The following is a 19164-nucleotide window of genomic DNA, read 5'->3' on the forward strand; positions in this document are numbered from 1 at the left end:
GAATAGAAGGAGCGAAGGACCCAAGCTGGGGTACACAGAGGAAAATACCACAGCCAGGAATGAAAAACAGGCCAGGTAAGAGGAAGGCAGGAAAAAGGAAGAAGGATCCAGATCTTGGCATCCTCAGCTGTATAGCAGAAACAAGAGTTAATACCTAGTTCATAGGGCTGCTGTGATAAAAGGGCATTAGTGAACACAGGAGGTGCTAGGCGGAGCACCTGGCACCCACCACCAGCTTCTTTGCCCTCTTCTAGGCCAACAGGAACTTGAAAACCCAGAGCTTCAGACAAGACCAGGGAATGGCATAATATCTCAGAGGGCCCCACGGATAACTGGAGCTTAAGAGCAGAAACCGAGACCCAAGAGTTCATTCTGGTAAATTAACCAAACTCCAGTTTCTTCATCAAAAAAATGAAGCCCGGACAGAAGCACTCCGCCTGCCAGTTGCTGGGACTAACGATAATGACCTCAAGTGCTCAGCACCTAACCGATGCATACTGGCGCTGTCGTTACTGCACTGGCCCTATCTCACGGGGCCCACCGTCTAGTCTTTGTTGGGTCTTCTCTACCACCTGGAGAGGCTCCTAGAGGGGAAGTGCATTTTATTAAACTGAGCTCACACTCGACTGAGAAGATGGGGGGATTTGGCTGTGTAAGATTCACACTGAGAGTGAACTGAGAGGTGGCCGTCCAGAAGGGTGAGTCTCCACCAGAAACTCACTAAGATGCCCTAGGACAACTGACACCAGGGTGCCACTTCGGGCAAAACCTATGAGAAGAACTGTATATGAAGAAGGCTTTCCTGACTAGAGAAAACCATGGTTTGGGGCAGCCAGGCAAGCAAAGGCCCAAGGCCACTCTGATGTCCTTACAGAGGGACAGACTCCCGGAGGCTGCACAGAGAGTATTATGCATCAATAAGAACTGGGAGTCCAGACAATGGCCAACAGAAAGTGGCTTTGGGCTGCAACCTAAAGCTACTCAATAGTTCGTGACCATGAGAACACTTGATTTAAATCGCAAATATGATCCTCTGTGAAATTATACACTGTCCACGACTGTGTTCACTACATGTAAACACTCAGAGGTTTCCCTACAGAGCGTATGTGCAGATCGTGCCTGCCACACTCCCTGGGATACAGGAATTTTCAAAGGTCATTTTTTATGAATCCAGATCTTTGCTTTTTGTGCTATCTTTAGATGCTAGGCCTGCATAACATGTAACCCCACTGAAGCAGCGCAAGAAATGGCTCTTGAATAAATAAGATGGAACTCTCCTTCGTAAGTAAACGTTCAGAGGGCGTTAGAGGCCACCTACACCTGAAGACTTGCTGAGGTCACAGGAGAGAATTAAAACGAAAGGTAATGAGGAGTTCTCAAGAAGATTTACATTTCCATGGAGGAGCCCCCCCAAAGCATGCACCCTCTCCCTTTATGACTGCATTTGGGTTTGTCAGTTTAGTGTGACAACTTAACCTGAGAAGGAGCTATACCAGCTCCTCAGCCATCACCGACATCTCGGTCCCTTTCATTCTAAGTGCTCAGGCCAGACCCTGGGCATTGCCCCCAACTTTCTTTCTGGCCTATCGGCAATTTCCTGGGCCCCACCTCAGAATCCCATCATTTTTGAATACCCTCTGGCTACCCTAGTCTAACCACCACCCTCAGCCCTGCACTAGCAGGTCACACAGCTGCCCTGCCCTCCTTGCTTCTAGTTGATTCTCAAACAGCAACAACCAGCATGTCCCCGTTAAAAGCTATGTCAGCCCATGTCCCCTCTACTCAAAACCCTCCAAAGGTTTCCATTCCCCTCAAGGTAAAGTCCACAGACCTCACTATGTGTCACATGGCCTTACAAGATCCAACTCCCAAGATCTCTTTGACCTCAAAACCAAATGCTCTCCTCCTGCCTCAGGGCCTTTGCATCTGCTGTTGCCTCCACTGGGAATGCTCCTCCCCCAGATATCATATGACTCACTTCCTCCTGTCTTCACTCAAAGGTGACTCAGGCCTTTCCTGTCTATCCTTCCAAAGTTTCAGCTCCCACCCTAAGTCTTAATGCCCTCAATCCTGCCAGATTCTTCTTCAGGGCACCAGATCTCATGGTCTGCCTCCTCACCAGTGTGTGAGCTCCATGTGGGCAGAGAATCTCCAACGAACCATCCAAAACACCAAAAACATTGCCTGGCACACAGCAGGCTCTCAATAAATGTATTAATTATGTGCAAGTCCTATGAAAAGTATAAGATGGAAGCAAACCTCAGTCATTCGAGAGTCAACAATCTAGACCCTGTGACAAAATAACAGGCTAGAAATAGAAAAGCCAGGGAGAAAATCGAAGACAGTGCCATAAAGCACACACAGGGCTCATTTAAATCCCGCGTCAGTAACACACAGCCTAACCTGGAGCAGGAAATGTTCCCCAGCAAAATAAAAAGCCCAGACAGGCAGCCCTCTGAGAAGAGAGTAACTACAAGAACAGCAGGGAGTAAAAATGAATTAATGAGGTTATCTGGTATTGGGAACCGACTGGCGTGTTGGGAATTTTATAGGCAAGGCCTGGAAACAGGTCAGGGAAGGACTATAAAATGTTTAAATTAAAAAAGCCTAAGAGGATTAAACAAAAATAAGTTTTTAAAAAGCTTTCATTTACAAGTACAAAGCACTATGTAATTGCAAATTATGACTGCTGACTTTTAATTCCCTTAAGCAAAATGGGAAAATTCCTCAAGCTACCAGTGGTGCCAGAAAGGAGTCCCCAAAAGGATCCCAGATTTGTCTTTAGAGACACTGAATAGGATGGCAATGGCCAAATCAGGATTTCCAATATCCCAGACCTTAGGCTCCTTGAGGGCAAAAGACTGGGGTTTCATTCAACAACGATTTGTTCAAACAGCACCTGGCACCAAATTAGCAGCTGGGCTAATGGAAGGCTATGGGAGGCTGCTCCTGAGATACCTAATTTCTGCAACGCTAAGACCTCTGGCCTTTGCTACACAAACGCCACTGGCAGTGTGGCATGAAACGTAGCAAAACCTCCTACAATATTCTAGCCAGGTGCTTTCATAAACATTTCTGAAACATCCAGACATTAAAACTCAGCTTAATTAACTTTGCCACAGTCAAAAAACACGACTACTATGCAACCGTGGGGGGGGGGGGGGGGGGACAAAATGTAAAGTTTTTGAAATACCTCTTTTCTTAAAAAAAAAAAAAAAAAAATCACCCCCCACTCGGAGCAAAGAAACCAAGAGAAATGCCCTGGATTTCAAAGAAAGGAGCCAGTCGCCATTTTGACAAAGGAAATGGTCTAGAAAGCAGATAGCTCATGTTCAGGCCGTCAGGTGAAACAGGTAGCTGGCTGGACACACCTGCTCATCTCCTTTAACTAACAGGTGTGCCACGAGGACTTACACAGCACACCCACTGCTAACCATTAAAAGGCTGGTGCCCAAAAGCCATGACATTTTGGACAAGTGCAATGATCCTGACAGAGTCAACCATAACCCCTTCCAGAATTCAGAATTTCTGAGCTGAAAGGCCCTTTCTAAATCTCACCAGATTCAAACACCTTCAGGGCCATCCAGGGAAAGTCCTGTGCAAAGGTGCAAAGGCAGGTGGACACAACTGGAAATGGGGAGGCCCCTGCCCAACAGAATTCAACTACAAAAAACAGAAATAAAAAAGCTCCAGCTACCCTTGATTCTTGTCTCAGGCTTTAGAGAGGAAGAACTGGCCGGGAGAAGTCACATGGCCAATTAATGACAGCTCAAACCAGACTGCCTCGGGACTCCCGGTCTCCTGTCCTCGCACATCACCAGCCTTCTCAGCACACCCAGATGTCAGCAGGGACAGCATCTTCCCCCTCCCATCTTCCAGCATTGCAAGAATAAAAGTAACAGCTCCAGCTGAAGCCCCAGACCCAGAAATCCCTTATGGGTGACTTTCTTCCACCTGCAGTTGCCCTCATTTACCCTTTGCCCTGACAATCAAGAATTTCTCATCAGTCATGTTTAAAACCCCCAGCCTGTAGGCCGAGTTCCTGTCAGCTATCCATTCAAGGGTACATCAAGAGTCAAAAGGAAGGAGAAAATTCTGAGCCCTTAAAGTAGTCACACTGGAAAAGCTCAATTCCTCCTTCCAGCAAGGCAGCCAACAAGGGGAATCCGCGACCCCCCGGGAAACAGGCCGGGGAGAAAGGCCCTGGGGTCGGGGCAGAAGCTTCTAAAATTACTTGGCGCAGCCTTTGTAGGAGGGAAGAAAGCAAAAAATGTACAAGGCACCCCCCCGCCGCCCTCTTGATGGCCCTGAATTCCGGGGGGCGCGGGGATGCCAGCCGCACCTCCCGCGGAGGGATGAAGGGGCGAACGACCCCAGGACGCTCGGGCCGAGGGCCCGGCAGGAAGCGGCGGCAACGGCCAGTCCGGTCCCCGGGGACCCACTTGCCTCCCCGCGGCGCGGCCTGAGGGCCCGAGCGCGCTGAGGCTCGCGCGGCGGGCAGGGTGAGCGCCCGGGGGCCGGGCCGGGTCCGGTGGGGCGGCGGGGACTGGGGGTCGCCGGGCATCCACGGGCCCCGCGGCCAGGCTGGCCCGCGGGTGCGGGGACCCGGGGGAAGGGCCGAGGCTGGGGGGGCGCAGGCCGCGCCGCGGGGCCGGTGACAGCGCTCGGGGGCCGTGCCAGGCCGGCCTCGTGGGCGCGGCGGGCACCTCGCGGCCGGGCCCGGCAGGTGCGGTTCGCCAGCCGGGCAGGGGGCGCGACGGCCCGACTCTCACCTGGCTGCAGCTCGCTGGGCTCCCGTCCTGCCGCCGCGCCTCGGCGCCGCAGTGCCCGCCGCCGCCTCCGGTCCCCGCGACAGCCGCCTGCAAAATGGCGCCGCGGAGGGGCGGGCCGGGGGCGGGGAGCCGCGGAGTCGCCCGCCCCCGCGCCGGCCCGGGACCCACCTCCCTCTCCGCCCCAGACCCCCGCCCGCCGTCCTCCCCCCAGGGGAGGGGCCGCCCCCCTCTCTCGCTGGGCCCCGGGTGGGGCAGCCGGCTCCCTGCAGCCGCCCCCCGCGGCGTTCCCTGCGCCCCCCCCCCCCGGTCCCTTATAGTTCCTTCCCCTGCGTGAAAATCGCCCCCCTTCTCGCGCCTTCCCGCCACACCTGCTCCTGGGGCCCACCTGGAAGGCAGAGCGCTCGCCCGGAGTCTCCCCCTCTTGGCGCCCCCCATTTACCCGGCCTGACACTGAGCCCTGTCATCGCTGCGGGAAGATAATCGTGCAGTTTGCGCGGTGCATTGGGCTCAGGGAGCCGGAGGTTTCAAGCCAATTTCACCGTTTCTCGGGTCAGGTTTTTTAACTTAACTGGAGGAGAGGTCCTCATTACATGAGGCAGACACGGTAATACAGACCGACATTTCTCAGACTCGACTACCCTGGGGATCGTGTTTAACTGCGGGTGGTGATTCAGCGGGTCTGGGACGAAGCCCGAGATTCTGCATTTGTGTAAAAAGCCCCCAGGTGAAACCGCTGGGTCAGGGCCGCTGTGCGGAAAGGCTGCAGGTAAAATTTAGCGCAAAGCGGCCCCACCTTGAGCGTTTGGGTAAGACGCACGTGGTTGGGCCCCACCCCCCCGGGCTGCTGAGGCCGGAGGTCTGGAGTGAGTGATGCTGCTGCTGCTGTCTGAGGTCCACACTTAGCGAGCCAATGCTGAAGACTGTCTAAATACATGGCCAGAAACAAACAAAAAACACTAGTAATTAGCACTCTCAGAGCACCTTCCATCTTGAAACCACTGTGGTGGTTGCTGTTTCCACCGAATAACTGACTAGTTCCCCCAAGCAACTCTCGAGAGAGCTGAAGAACCGTGGACTGTGTCTGACCTGACATGGGGAGGAGGAGATTTTATCATCGGAATTTTCTGTTTCACACAGTTTGGGGAACTCCATGTTGTAGGTATCATACATATTAATGAGGGGGGAGGGGTCTGACCAGCCACGGGGAATTTCATAAAATACAGGGGTGTAGTCTGTGTTTTCGAGAATCAGTGTGTCATCATATTTACTTCTCTAATAACTTGTATGTTTAAAATACAACAGTTGGCTGGTAAAATTCTGTACACATTCTATTGTATGTTTACTATACTTGAGTAAAAAAAATTTTTTTTTTACAAAAAAATATCAGGTGTTCTGATCCTCATTGAAGATGGAGGAAATAAGGCAAGGAGATTCTGTGACCAGCAGCTAGAGAAAAATTCACGTTCCCTCTCCATGTAACATCCCCAGCATCCTTCTACACCAGTGAGCGCGTTTTACAGCCAACCTTGTTTTTAGGGGGTGAGGAGTCCTAGGTATTCTGCTCAGCCACGGATGTGAGATCTGGGATTGAAAAAAAGAGAGCTGTTACATCTCCAGTGTCTCTTTCTCTCTCAGAGATTTTTCTCTATCCTAGAAAAACTTCCACTTTCCCAGCCTCTCTTCTTTCCCCTCCTCCCCATCGCTTCTCAGGCACTGTCACTGCCTGCTGCCTCAGACGTCACCAGTGACCTTCTAATGGCCAAATCCAATTGCCTATTTGGAGCCCTGCCTTTCTACAGAGATGGCTCTGTAACCTTCCATTGGCTTCTCCCCCCACCTGGAAACTTTTTCAGGGATAATACTCCTGGGTCCGGTATGTGCTACAGTCTCCCCACTTCCCTTTCCGTGATGTAAGAGTTGCCCCGTGCTCACTCCTAAAAAGGTTAGTTTTCACTAACATTTCCTTTCTCTCCCGTCTTTTCCCTTTCCCTCTCCTTCTCGAATCCCTCTGAAAGACAGCCATTTCCTCATGGTTCCTAAATCTCTCTCTCCTGCCCAGACAGATGTCTTTCTGAACTTCTAGACCCACATTTCCAATTGACCCCTGGACGATCTCCCTGGATATTATCCAGGAATTTAGAATATGGCATCTCCCTACTCCTTATTCTCCTCCCACAAACTTATCTCTTATCTGGGTTCTCTCATTTTGCCACCAGAAACTTTGAAGTTGACTTTGACTGCCTGCCCCTCAGCCCCCATTTCCATTTTGTCAACCTCTGGCCTATTGGAACAAGGAAGTGTATCTAGAATTCTCTTCTTTGCATGTACCTTCCCAGACCCTCGCTGACTCTTCCTTGGACTGTTGAAAAAGCTTCTCTCTGGACTTTTGGCCTCAAGAGTTATCTCCCAAAGCCATCCTTGTTATCATCCCAAAACACAGAATTGACTACTTCACGCCCCTTCTGGAAATTCTTGAGGGCCTCCTGGTCTACAGAATAACCTGGTAAAAAGAAACAGAATATTTCCCAGGACAGCATTCAAGGCCTTTTGCCAGCTAGTCTCCAGCTGCTTCTTTTTTTCTGGACAAAGTACCACTTTTTGAAGCTAGCAGACGGGAGTTGGTATCAGGATGACCTTGACTTCAACCTTGTAGGGTTCTTGTGAAGATATAATGAGATCATTTATATAAAATGCTTATTCAGTGCTTGAATTTCTCATAAGTGTAGCTTACATAGTCAATATGTATCCATGTCCTTATTTTTATATAACTATTTTTATCCTCATCAATTCAAAAAATATATGAATAATTTCATATTCGTTTCATTTTCCTATTTCCTATTCATTTTCCTTTCCTATTACAGCAGATACAAACAGGGTTTTTTCTTCCTCCTTAACTTCTCTAAACTAAATCAGCAGAACGTTTTGTGACCTGGATAATTTGATTGAAATTTCTGTCATTTCCAGGCTGTGTTATTTTTGAGAGGTAATTGTAGCTTGGGGCTATTCCATCTTTATGCAGTGCTTTTCTTTACAATATTTATTTCCGATAACTCTCCGGAGTCTAGAACTGAGATTGGCAAACTTTCCACAAAGGGCCCGATAGCGAATGTTTCAAGCTTTGTGGGCCAAGAGGCAAAATCAGGGATATTATATAGGTGGTTATAAAATGAGAGAAAATGAATTTGCACAAATTTTTTATTGATGAAATTCACAATATGACACTAGTCATTGAGTATAAGCTTTTTATAGTGCAGTCCTACTAATGAGAAGAATGGAATTTGGGGGGCCGAGGGGAATAAGATTTTGCTTAATTTGGGTTCAAAGTTAGCGTCTCCTATCATCAAATCAGTCACAAATGTGCATCTGTAAAAACCATTCGTAGCTGATACAAAAACCAGCCGTGTGGTGTAGTTTGCTGACCCTTCACCTAATCCATAACTCCCCTCACTTTAGGTTGTCTCCTCAGGGTAGTGTAGGGCCAATATAATTTTTTTTTAATGTCTATTTACTTAGAGAGCGTGAGATCAGGGGAGAATCCCAAGCAGGCTCCGTGCTGTCAGCACAGAGACGGATGCAGGGCTCCATCCCAGGAACCGTGAGATCATGACCTGAGCGGAAATCGAGAGTTGGACTCTTCACCGACTGAGCCACCCAGACGCCCCAGGCAAATATAATTTATAGTAGATCTTCAATGATAGAAGAAAGGAAAATGACGGTCATTTCAAGGACTTTTCTTCTAACTCTGAGAAAGTGCTTGGAGCAGAGGGTGAACGCCTCATCCAAACATCATCTCTTGTTGTCAGCGTAATGGACACTTTCTAAATCAGGCTCATATTGGGACATGCCCAGGTATGAGGCAGCATGGGGGAGCCCAAGACCTGCCTCAATAATCTCTCTCTCTCTCTTTCTGTTTGTTTTCTTTTTATTTTTTTTAATGTTTTTATTTATTTTTGAGACAGAGAGAGACAGAGCATGAACAGGGGAGGGTGAGAGAGAGAGGGAGACACAGAATCTGAAATAGGCTCCAGGCTCTGAGCTGTCAGCACAGAGCCCGATGCAGGGCTCGAACTCACGGACCGCAAGATCATGACCTGAGCCGAAGTCAGACGCTTAACTGACTAAGCCACCCAGGCGCCCCTCTTTCTGTTTTTTAAACATGTTCAATGATGTTCATTGCAGCATTATTTCAAATAGAAAAAAAAAAAAAAAAAAACTGCAAGATAACCCGAATGTCCATCAACTGGGAGATGGCAGAATGAACTGTGGAATAAGCACTGCATGGAATACCATATAGCCCTCTCACCACCCCCAGCCCCATGCTCTCTTTTTAAAATTGAGATACAATTCACATAACATAGTATTCACCATTTAAAGTGTTCAGTTCAGGGGTGCCTGGGTGTCTCAGTCGGTTGAGCGTCTGACTCTTGATATCAGCTCAGGTCATGATCTCAGTCTGTGAGATTGAGCCCTGTATCAGACTCTGTGTTGGCAGTGCAGAGCCTGCTTGGGATTCTCTCTCTCTCTCTCTCTCTCTCTCTCTCTCTCTGCCCCTCCCTCACTCATGCTCTCTCTCAAAATAAATAAACTTAAAAAAAAATAAAGCATACAGTACAGTGGTTTTTAGTAAATTGGCAAAGCTGTACAGCCATTACCATGATGTAATTTCAAAACATCTCATCACCCCAAAAAGAAACCCTGTACTTATTATTAACAGTTGCCCCCTATGTTCCCCTCCCTCCAGCCCCTGGCAACCACTAATCTACACTCTATTTCTATGGATTTGCCTTTTCTATTTTTTTTTTATTTTTTTAACGTTTATTTATTTTTGAGACAGAGAGAGACAGAGCATGAACGGGGGAGGGTCAGAGAGAGGGAGACACAGAATCTGAAACAGGCTCCAGGCTCTGAGCTGTCAGCACAGAGCCCGACGCGGGGCTCGAACTCACGGACTGCGAGATCATGACCTGAGCCGAAGTTGGGTGCTTAACTGACTGAGCCACCCAGGCGCCCCTGCCTTTTCTATTTTTTTAAAAAAATTTTTTGAACGCTTATTTATTTTTGTAGGAGAGAGAGACAGAGCATGATCAAGGGAGGAGCAGAGAGAAGGGGAGACACAGAATCCGAAGCAGGCTCCAAGCTGTCAGCCTAGAGCCCGACGTGGTGCTTGAACTCACAAACCGTGAGATCATGACCCTAGCCCAAGTCGGACACTTAACTGACTGAGCCACCCAGGCACCCCCGGATTTGCCTTTTCTAAACAGTTAATATAAATAAAATCGTATCACATGTGGTCCTTTGTGACTGGCTCGTTTCGCTTAAAACGAAGTTTTCACAGGGGCGCCTGGGTGGCTCAGTCAGTTGAGCATCCGACTTCAGCTCAGGTGATGATCTCCTGGTTCATGAGTTTGAGCCAGGCTTTGGGCTCCGTGCTGACAGCTCAGAGCCTGGAGCCTGCTTCGGATTCTGTGTCTCCCTCTCTCTCTGCCTCTCCCCCGCTCATGCTTTGTCTCTCTCTCAAAAATAAACATTCAAAAAAAATTATTTTTAAAACAAAGTTTTCACAGTTCATCCATGTTGTAACAGGTGTCAGTATTTCATTTCTTTTTTTAATTGTGGTAAAGTATCTACAACATAAAATTTACCATTTTACCCATTGAAGTATAGAGTTCAGTGGCATTAAGTGCATTCACACTGTTTTGTCGCCATCCTCCAGAATGTTTTCCTTATCCCAAACTGAAACTGTCCCCGTTGAACACTAACTCCCCGTGGCCCCCTGGTAACTACTATTCTACTTCCGTCTCTATGAATTTGCCTACTCACATAAGTGGAATCGTACAATATTTGTCTTTTTGTGTCCAATTTCTTTCACTTAGAATAATGTTTTCAAGGATCGTCCTGTTGTCTCAGAATCCCCTACCTTTTTAAGGAAGAAAAATATTCTGTTGTATGACGATACCATAAAATGCCACCTTGACCACCAGGCTGACGGCCGGGAGAGACCTAGCTGTAAGTACCCCCATCGGGGACACAGTGTCCCAAGGGTCCCAGCAGTGGCTGGGAGTGCAGGGGTGGGGAGAAAATCTTCAAGGAGGAAGGTGAGATGAGCAGTCAAGGGCATCCTGCAGGAGGGGTTGTGACAGCACAGGGGGTCAGCCTGCCAAGCAGGCTGGGCAGAGCTGGCCTGAGGCGTGGGAGGGACTTGGGCTCAGTGGTTGAGGACTAGAGAATGCCACCCAGCCCTTCTCTGAGAGCTGGGGACCCTCCTCCCCAAAAAGAGGCAGAAATGTAGTCATCCATGTATCATCTTTCCTCCTATCTGATTGGCAAAGATTAATAACATCCAAGGATGGTAAAAGCACAGGGAAATAGGCTTTCCCAAAATCGGTGGGAAGGAGTCCGAATTGGTCTGCCTTTTGGGAATATAATTTGGCAATATTGATTGCAATGTTTCTATGCATGGCCTGTATCTGTTAAAATATCCATGTAAAATGTACACACCCTTAACCCAGAATGCCGATTCTGGGAATCTATCAGACACAAGCCCACACCGGAGGGATTTATGCACAGGGTGCTCAAGGAAGCAACATTCCCTGCCCCTTTGGCCTCTTCCACACCCCCTCCCCTCCCTCCACCCCCCTCCCCCCACTGCTGGCCTCCTGGCCCTGGCTCCCCTGCCCTCTCCCTGTGCTCTACCTGAGCCCCATGCCCACCTGGTCCATTTGAAGCCCAGCCCCCATCAGCCACGGAAGCCTGTACCATGAGGCCTCCCCCCTGAACAAGCCCTTCTTTGCCCTTTATCTGTCTTTCCCAAGTGACCTCTCCTGCCCGCACTCTCCTACCCTGCAAATAACCTCAAATCCCCTACCTAACCATTTCCCCGACTTTCAGCTTCCTGCTTCCCTCCCGGGAGACCATTTCTGAGAGATGCTTCCTCAGTCCCACCTGTCCATGGGGGACCCCTCCCCCCTCCCAGCCTCTCTGGGGGTCTCTCCGGAGACCACCTGCCCTCAGGTATCCTCTTTCTCTGCATCTCCACACTCACCGCCCCCTTCTAAATCCTGTATCCTCCCCACTTCTTGCCCCTCTCTCCCCTTTTCAACTCAGCTTCTGGAAAGAGCCATCTCCAGCCTCTGTCTCCATTCAGGCATCGTCCTCCCTTCTCCCCCTGGCAATCTGGCTTCTGTCCCTGTTTCCCTCTGAAGCCACCTAGGTAAATTGGCCATTTCCTCTAAACTGCACAATCTAGGGATCTTTTCTGTGTGCACCTTACTGGAACTTTCTGGAGGTGCTTGGCACAGCTGGTGCTGTGTTCTCTCAGGAAAATCTCTCCTTTGGGCTCTGTGACTGCATTTCCCATTGGTTCTTCTATGTCTCTGACCATGTTTTTGCCATCTCCTTCTCAGATTCCTATTCCTTCTGTCCCTTCAAACACCGGTGTTGGGGGTGGGGCTAGTGTGTCCATTCCTATTTTCCCCTCAAAAATCCTTTAAGGGCTTCGCTGTTCCTTCTGCCTGGATCATCTTAACCTTTCCTCTGGATCATTGTGACTCATAGTTTAAGTCCTCCCTTGGTCTCTCCTGGAAACCTCCCCTAAACCCCTAGGCTGGTGTAAGCGTAGCCCTGCGTGCTTCCCAGGATTTTTTAATAAAATGATATTGAAGGGCGCCTGGGCGATTCAGTCGGTTAAGCGGCCGACTTCGGCTCAGGTCGTGATCTCACGGTTTGTGAGTTTGAGCCCCGCGTTGGGAGCTCTGCTGTCAGTACAGAGGCCACTTTGGGTCCTGTGTCTCCCTCTCTCTCTGCCCCTCCCCTGCTGGTACTCGCCTCCTCTCTCTCTCTCTCAAAAATAAAAATAAAAAAAAAATCAGAATGAAATTATATTGAAACAATTTGTTTTTCTTTTTCCTCTGCCTCACAAACCGTCAGCTCCTCCAGGGCAGAGATCTTGATTTATGTAACTCTGTATGCTGACTGGTCACATGACGCCTGCCACACAGTGGATGCTCAGAAAGTAGTCAAGGATCTCAGCTGTTGGACTGAACCACTCCAGGGCCCAAGCACTGATGGAAGGTCCCGTATGAAGGGAGAGGAAGACTCAGGATCAACTCCCAGGTTCCTGCAGAACTGGAAGCCAAGAGGGAAACATATATCAGAGGCAAAACACAAAAGGCCTCAAATGCCAGCAAATGCTTTTTTTTTATTCAGTCAAGGAGTCGTTTGAGCCTAGAACTTCATGGTCTTAGTCTTGGTGTTGGGGGGGGGGGGGGGGGGGGTGGGGGAAGGGCCAAAATCCATCAGTAATTATATCAAGTAGAAAAGAGGTAAAATCAATCCAAGCTGTTGGAATTCAGGATGCTGTCACCCTGTTGGGGGGGATAGTGACTAAGGAGAGGCCATGGGGTCTTCTGAGGAGCTGGTCATGTTCTATGATTTGATCTGGGTGCTAGGCATGCAGGCATGTTCACTTTGTGAGATTTCATCAGGCTGCACGCTGATGATACGTACGTTTTTCTGTATGAAAGCTACAAAGCTGGGGAGCCTAGGTGGCCTGGTCGGTTAACCATCCGACTTCAGCTCAGGTCATGATCTCGCGGTTTGTGAGTTCGAGCCCCGCGTCAGGCTCTGTGATGACAGCCTGGAGCCTGCTTGGGGTTCTGTGTCTCCCGCTCTCTCTGCCCCTCCCCGGCTGGTGCTCTCTTTCTCTCTCAAAAATAAATAAACATTACAAAAAATTTTAAGCAGGGGCGCCTGGGTGGCTCAGCCAATTGAGCGTCCGACTTCAGCTCAGGTCATGATCTCACGGTCCGTGAGTTCGAGCCCCGCGTCGGGTTCTGTGCCAACAGCTCGGAACCTGGAGCCTGTTTCAGATTCTGTGTCTCCCTCTCTCTCTGACCCTCCCCTGTTCACGCTCTGTCACTCTCTGTCTCAAAAATAAATAAATGTTAAAAAAAATAAAAATTAAAAAAAATTTTAAGCAAACAAAAAAACATTTTTATTAAGTAAATGCCACTAGACTTGGAAAAAAATTTGGTTAACAGATTTATATTCAGGAAATTGGGTGGTCCCTGTTTTAAATCACATGGCCCATCTCCAGAAGAAAATGGAGATGAAGCCTACCTAGAATGAGTCCTGAGGCAGAAAGTCAGGCCCAGGGAGGTGACCTGGTCCAAGCTATTGTCTCCGGGAATGTGCATCTTGGGCAACAGTGTTTATATGTGCTTATATATCGCAGGATGTGAAAGTTTAATTTAGAATATTCGTTTGGTCTTAGAACAAATGTGTCATACACCGCATGCAGCCTTGGGGAAAAGGCACAGGGTCCCTGCCTCACCTCTGCCTTGCTGGATGACCTTGGGGAAATCATTTTACCAACCTACATGTAGGTCTCCCAATATGCAAACTCGAGATAATTCTGTCTGCTCCATCTACCACCTAGGCTGGTGTAAGCATTAAATGATACAATTGCTGTGAAAATGTTTTCTGCAAATGTTTTCTATAGCCCTCTACAGATACAAAGTATTAGTATAAGAGGCCTAATCTAGTCGTAGGACTGAGTCCACAATTGGTTTTGAGCCATAATCACACAGTCTTTCCCTAGACTATGTTTACACTTCATTCATATGAAATTTCATTCTCTTTGTTTTTGATAAGGTCTCCAGTTATGTAAGCTCACTTGGAATTCAGGTTCTTTGTGCCCAGACTGTTGGCTGCACCACTCACTCATCTGATACAAGTTAGTACAGCCACTCTTCGCTGATCACATGGTCCCTGGCAGGCATGGGGCTACACACCATTGACAAAACGATAGATAAGTTCACCTCACCTGCCCCAAGTGAGCCTGTGTACTAGAACGTGAGAAATCGTTGCTTACTCAGTGTCTGGCTGGGTTTCTGGTGCTCGGTGGACTTTTTCTAAGACATAAACCATAAGCAACTAAAAAGGAATTATGTTTGTGGTAAGTGCTGAAAAAGATATCATAAAAAGGGCTGACTATGATCCAGTTTGGGGAAGGGGTGGGCATCACAGGTAAGGTAGTAAAGAAACACTAAAGAGGGGACATGATTGGGGCACCTGGGTGGCCCAGTTGATTGAGCATCCAACTTCCCCTTAGGTCATGATCTCGTGGTTCACGGGTTCAAGCCCCACATTGGGCTCTCTGCTGTCAGGGCAGAGCATGCTTTGGATCCTCTGTCTTCCACTCTCTCTGCCCCTCCCCTGCTTGCACTCTCTCAAAATTAAATGAAAATATTTGAAAAAAAGAAAAAGAAGGAACGTTATTACTGAGCCTTGAAGAATTCAATCATGCAAAGAGCTGGGAAAAAGGCCATTTCAGAAAGAGGGGATAGCAAGTACAAAGGTCCTACGGCAGGAAAGAACTTATCACATTTGAGAAGCTGAAAAGTGGTTGGTATGATTGGGATGTGGCCGGTAGGAGGAAGAATGAAATGAGATAAGACTGAAGAGGAGGTCATGGGGGGCTAGATGGCGTTCTGATAGGAAGTCATCAGAGGCTTCCAGCAAGGGAGTGACATGGCCTCATTTCGGTTTTAAGATCACTCTGCCGCCCTGTGGAGAACGGATGGGCGGGCCAAGGATAGAGCAAATCGAACAAGGAAGAGTTAAAGCAGTTCACGTGGAAGACAGTGGCTTGGCCTGGGATGAGAGCAGTGGAGATGGAGATAAGGGGCAGATTCCAAATACTATGGAGATAAAGTGACAGGGCTTTGCCAATGCATGTGGAGCATAGAGGAAAGAGGGGAATCAGGGTAGCTTCTGGTTTGGGAGCTCGGGCAGCTGGGAGATGAGTGGCCACTCTGTCGATGGGGGATGGACAGAGGTGGGTTTGGGGGTAGGGAGACTTCTTTCTGTGACATCCCCAGAGGAAACAATTGCATACCTGCTTCCAGACTCCCTTACATGGGCTCAGGGAGGAGGACAGGCTGGAGCTGTACACATGGGAGCCACCAGTGCGATGTGATATTTAAAGCCAGTGGATTCAGTAGGACCATGGAGGGAGAGAGCATAGAGGGAGAGGAGCAAAGGCCCAGGAACGGGGTCCGGGGGCTCTTCCAGCATAGGAGACTGCATCTAAGCAAGAGAGGACAGTGGGTGAAGGGGACACAGAGCATCCACTCTTAGTTGATGGGACCCTCCAGCCATAACACATCCCTTAAAAATTTGCACTCAAGGGGCACCTGGGTGGCTCAGTCGGTTAAGCGTCTGACTCTTGGTTTCACTCAGGTCATGATCTCATGGTTCATGACTTTGAGCTCCCACATCAGGCTCTGTACTGACAGTGCAGAGCCTTCTCGGGATTCTCTCTCTCTGCCTTTCCCCCACTAGCGCTCTCTCTCTCTCTCTCAAAAATAAACAAACTTTAAAAAAAAATTGTACTCAGCCCAGATGGAGGGAGTAGAGAGGAAAATCATGGTGTGAAAATGGGTTGATGCCTGAAACTGGCCTAGAGAAAACCAGAGATCTTGGTCTCAGGGCAGGGGGTTAGACCTTTAAAAAAAAAACAAAAAAAACCAAAATGAAAACAGGGGTGACTGGGTGGCTCAGTCAGTTAAGTTTCTGACTTTGGCTCGGGTCATGATCTCACAGTTTGTGAGTTCGAGACCCTTGTCAGGCTCTGTGCTGACAGATCTGAGCCTAGAGCCTGCTTTGGATTCTGTATCTTCCTCTCTGTCTGCCCCTCCCTTGCTCACACTCTGTCTCTGTGTCTCTCTGTCTCTCTCTCAAAAATAAATAAACATTAAAAAAAATTTTTTTAATAAAATAAACAAAACAAAAAACACTAAAACCTAATATACTTGAAATAAGACACACAGCTTAATGTGCTGGTTGATGAATTTTTACCTATGTGTGCACCTGTGTAAGTACTACCCAGATCAAAATTGAGGCTCTTTTCAGAAATCTAGAAGTTCCTTTATGCCCTCTCCTGGTCATTACCCATCTCTCCCATGAAACCACTATTCTATCACCATCAACTGGCTCATTTTTGAACTTTGTATAAACAGAATCATCCAGCATGTGCTCTTTTGTGTCCGGCTGGTTTTACTCAACGTAATGTCTGACATTCATTTGTGTTGTTACAAGTGACAAGAGTTCATTTTGTTTCACTGCCGCACGGAGTTCCATTGCATGAAGACCACCATTTATTTACTTATTCTGCTGTGGATGGACATTGGGATTGTTCCCAGTTAGGAATATCATACGCTATGAACATGTTTACACAAGTCTCTTGTAACAGGTTTATATTTAAGTCTTCATGTGGGTGTTTTGTTGTTTTTTTTTTTTTTTAAGTTTATTTTTGAGAGAGAGAGAGCACAAGCAAGGGAGGAGCAGAGAGAGAGGGAGACACAGAATCCGAGGCCTGCTCCAGGCTCTGAGCTGTCAGCACGGAGCCCAATGCGGGGCCCGAACCCACGAACCACGAGATCATGACCTGAGCCAAAGCCAGATGCTTCACGGACTGAACCACCCAGGCGGCCCTAGTTTTCATGTGGTTTTAAGAACAGCTTCACGTAAGTACCAACAGAGTTTCGTTAAAACTCAAGGAGATAGAAAGAAGACGCAGGTGGCAATCCTCCCAGCTAGAGTTGCCGTATGTGTTTGGGACATCCATATACCAAAAAATATTTATTATAGAGCTGAAAGTCACTTTCAACTGGGCATCTGTATTTTTATTTGCTATACCTGGTAACCCTATCACACCTGGCCTCATTTTTGCACGTGGTAGGTTTTTAATAAAATATTTTTAACAAGCATGAATGTACCTGGATGTGTCTCTCCTTCGTCAATTCATGCCAACTAGCTCTCCGTGGGAAAAAAGACGCCTGGGTATTTACCCAGAGAAAACAAAAACAGTAACTCAAAATTCAAAAAGGTACACGCGCTCCTGTGTTGACTGCAGCATTATTTACCATAGCCAAGATACGGACGGATAAAGAAGGTAACTGTTACTCAGCCATGAGAAAGAATGAGATCTTCCCGACTGTGACAACGTGGATGGACCGAGGGTGGTACGCTAAGTGAAATGAGTCAGAGAACGATAAGTGCCATGTGATTTCACTTATATGTGGAATCTGAAGAACAAAACAAGCAAAGCAGACTCATAAATACAGAGAAAACCTGGTGGTTGTCGGAGGGGAGGGGAGTGGGGGATGGGCAAAATGGGTGAAGGGGAGAGGGAGGTGCAGGCTTCCAGTTACGGAATGAGTGAGTCACGGGGACGAAAGGTACAGCATAGGGAATACAGCCAGTGGTAGGGTAATAGCGTTGTAGGGTGACCCACAGCAGCTACGCTTGCGGTGAGCACAGCATAGCTCTAGACTTGCCAAATCACCGTGTTGTACACCTGAAACTCATGTAACATTGGGTGTCAACCGTACTTCAGTTAAAAACAAAAGAGAAAAACCCTTCTGAGGCATTTAGCACCATGTTCGTCATCCTCTGGTGAGGTGGGATCTGTCTTCATGTGTTTGTTCTGATTTTCTTTGAACAACAAGCATATTCCAGAATCTGAGCTCCAACATATAGAGGTGTGGAATTCTGTGTTGGAAAGTGTTGATGGCTGCCTCAACATCTACTTTTGAAATGGATTGTTTCTTCTTCCAGTGTTTACAGGTGCTTGCCTCCTGGGGCTGCCTCACCACTGTTCTGCAGACACATTTTTGGACAAGTGGACAGCCTCTTAGGACAACCCCTGCCGAGCGACCTCCTGTCACCACACCCAAGCTGCCACCTGACATTTACTCCCCGTCATGTCCCCCCTGCCTGATTTCTTTTTTTTTATTTATTTTTATTTATTTTTAACGTTTATTTATTTTTGAGACAGAGAGAGACAGAGCATGAACAGGGGAGGAGCAGAGAGAGAGGGAGACACAGAATCCGAAACAGGCTCCAGACTCTGAGCTGTCAGCACAGAGCCCGACGCGGGGCTCGAACCCACGGACCGTGAGATCATGACCTGAGCCGAAGTCGGACGCTTAACCGACCAAGCCACCCAGGCGCCCCCTGATTTCTTTAAACGGAAAATACTGCCTGATTTCTTTAAACAGAAAATAAGCTATTTGGAAACAGCTTATTCAGGGCATAAAAAGAGTCCATAATTTGATTTTTTAAATACAGATTTTAAGTGATATAGATAATTAACATACAACTTTTTTTATCTTTAATTGTATCATGACAAATGCCGGTTATAGAAAATTTAAATCAAAAACTGGAACCCCCCGAATGTCTAACAAGAGGGAAGTGTTGAATACATTACAGCCCAAGTGTTATACAACCATTTTCTTTGATGATGTTGAAAAATATCAAATATGGAATGTAAGTGAAAAGCAGATTAAAATGCATATAAATTAGGTTGCTTTTGGCTGAAAATCACAAA

At 47.9% G+C, this 19164-nt stretch overlaps 1 protein-coding gene across 1 annotated transcript in view; it reads right to left on the reverse strand.

Moving 5' to 3' along the window:
• Window positions 1–4883, reverse strand: part of SLC23A2 (solute carrier family 23 member 2) — a 133783-nt gene extending 128900 nt beyond the window's left edge. The window contains exon 1 of the mRNA XM_049651097.1: window positions 4773–4883. The gene's annotated coding sequence lies outside the window, so the exon portion shown is untranslated. The remainder of the gene's footprint in view (window positions 1–4772) is intronic.
• Between the last annotated feature and the right edge of the window lie 14281 nt (window positions 4884–19164).

This window comes from Panthera uncia, assembly GCF_023721935.1.
Source record: "Panthera uncia isolate 11264 chromosome A3 unlocalized genomic scaffold, Puncia_PCG_1.0 HiC_scaffold_11, whole genome shotgun sequence".
Lineage (NCBI taxonomy): Eukaryota > Metazoa > Chordata > Mammalia > Carnivora > Felidae > Panthera > Panthera uncia.